Genomic DNA, 2,886 nt, shown 5'->3' on the forward strand with positions numbered 1-2,886 from the left:
AAAAAATAGAAAACCATTAAAAGAATAAGAAAAAGTAGGATTTCTAACTTACATGAAAATTTGGGAGCTTTCCTTTGGCTTGATGGTTTGAGGGATCTACTCTTGTTTGCAAACAAGAGTGGCCACCAGTTCTTTAGAAGAGGGAAAGGACAAAAACTAGTGAATTTTTAAGAAATTCACAGTTCTTGGCTCTGGGGAGGAGTAGAGTAACAGTGCATAAAACACTATTAAGCTTCAACAAAGGGGGGAGGCTTTTATTTATAGGAAAAAGTGAGCTTCTAACCAAGCAAACTGATTCTAGAATTTTCCAGATCAGTTTGGTCAATTTTTTACCATTTTTGGGTCAGTTTAGCTTACTTTTTGGAACTAGACTTGAATTAGGAGAGAGGAGAGATGAAATATCTCAATTTTTGGAAATTTAAAACTCCACCACACATGTGAAATAGGCGCCTCCTTCATGAGGGGAAATCCCCACTCTGAGGTCAAAATTTCTTTTTTTTTAGTATTTCCTTTGGTCCTTAGTCCACTCTTCATCTTATGTGAGTATTTACTCATTTTTGGGGAGGATTTTCTTTATTTCTTCTATTTATCTCCTCCACACATTTGGATGAATCTGATTGGCCCCTAAAAACCTTAATTTAAAATTTTCAAAAAATCTAGACCCCTAGGATAAGGCCTTTAGAACATATTATAATTGATTTCTAATGCACCTTCTAAAAATCTTTTGAACTTCTATTTCGGGGGAATTTATTTTAATAAGAAGAGATATTTTTCCATCCAAAAATATCTAAAATCTGAATAACCTCTCTCTAGAACATTTTCTCTCTCTAAGCAAAAATAGGTAGAAAACAAGATCTTTTATATATCTGAAGAGGGATTTGATTACAGGGGAAGATACTGGACATCTTGAGAGGCTGGGGAGGAATATTACACCCTCTCTCTCCCTCACCCTCTCCCTCAACACTCTCTCTCCCTCTCCCTCTACACACACACTCTCCCTCCCTCCCTCCCTCCCTCCCTCACTCTCTCTCTCTCTCTCTCTCTCTCTCTCGATTGGCATTGACCCATCCATAGAGTTGGCAAAGGATGGAGATACTCATTGTTGATACACTCAGATGAGATCATGGTTTGACCTACATGGTTTACGGATAGAGGCACTACCACCCTTTCAGTACAGTCTTGATTGTCCATTTTTTGATCTCACCTGCTCAGAGCAAAACCGTGTGATCAGGATGGATATCATCATAGTGGAGAGGACATGGACTAGTCCCCCTTGAGCCCTTGGGCACAAAAATGGCTCATTTACAACAAGAGCCATTTTATCACTCACCCGGCGTACATGGATGTACACCTATCACATGGGATACGTTGTGCCATTGGACAGATCCGAACCTCATCACACCAGCTGCGGATTGAGACAAGGCGATATGTGCATCAGATCGTGGATGACCGCATTTGTCAGCTATGCTACCAAGAGGTAGAGACAGAGGAACGCTACATTTGCTGATGTACAGTCTATTATGAGATCCGAGGGAGATATCACTGTCTCTTCCGAGAGGGTTTTGGGCCCTTACATAGGGTCATGGAGTTTGAGGATCAGAGATGCCTAGGATTGTTTCTACTTGAGCTCAGGAGACACAGAGAGACCCTCTTGGCAGACAGGAGGCCGAGCCATGATGTACCTAGACAGAGGACCCTGACAGATTTCTTCGGCACCAGCACCAGCAACCCAGCCCACACACTTCCTGATACCTCCTCCATTGGTCCATCAGGGCACGCTCCTAGGGAGTCACCACTGAGAGAGCAATTATCTTCTGCCGTGCTCGTCAGCCACGCCCACCAGGATCCCGACCACGGCATCCTCACCATCGCCAGATCAGAGCCATTATTGCTCGGCATCAGAAGCGCCTACCTCGCTTCTACGACCTCTCCATTCTAGACAGCCCCATGGCAGAGATACTTGATCTAAGGAGAGGGCAACACTTCAACTGATCAGCATACATGGATCTACCTAATATACATTTTTCAGTATTTTCCAGTATTTTCTACTCAGTATCATCTCGGAGTCTTACAGTTCTGTTCTTATAACTGTAGGACAATCAATTTATTGTACTTTTTAGTCTCATTTAGTTGTTCTCTTTAATGAGACACCAACTTCAGATTTACTCTCAGTTTTGGTCTCATAGGCCACTATGACCTCTTAGAGACATTAATACATCATTTCATTTCTCTCTCTCTCTCTCTCTCTCTCTCTCTCTCTCTCTCTCTCTCTCTCTCTCTCTCTCTCTCTCTCTCTCTCTACCTCTTTCAATCCACACCCTCATACATGCTTTCTCCACCTCTATCTATCCTTCTCCCCCTCTCTTTCTCCACCTCTTTCAATCCACACCCTCATGCATGCTCTCTCCACCTCTATCTATCCTTCTCCCCCTCTGTCTCCACATCTCTCCACCTATCTTATGCTCGTTACTATGCCCTCCTACTCTCATGTCTCTTCTCCTCTCTACAATGCCTCTCTCGCCTACTCCCATGTCTCTATCTTCCCTATCCCTCTCTCTTTACACACACTCTCTCTTTCTCTCCATCTCCATCTCCCTCTCCCTCTACACTCTCTCTCTCTCTCTCTCTACCTCCTTCTACACGTACTCTCATGCATGCTCTCTCCACCTCCGTCTATCCTTCTCCCTCTCTCTCCCTCATTGCCACCATACACTCTCCCTTTGTTGTCTATCCCTCTCCCTGTTCATGCCCTCCCTCCCTCTATTCCTTCACCTCTATTCTCCCTTGCAATCTCTCTGTTTTTTTTTCCATAATAGAAGATATATTACCAAAATTACTTTACACATGGCCACATGGCCACATACCAAAGTTACTTTACACATGGCC

Source organism: Cibotium barometz, chromosome 9 (assembly GCF_041138505.1).
Source record: "Cibotium barometz isolate CiBa-2024 chromosome 9, ASM4113850v1, whole genome shotgun sequence".
NCBI lineage: Eukaryota > Viridiplantae > Streptophyta > Polypodiopsida > Cyatheales > Cibotiaceae > Cibotium > Cibotium barometz.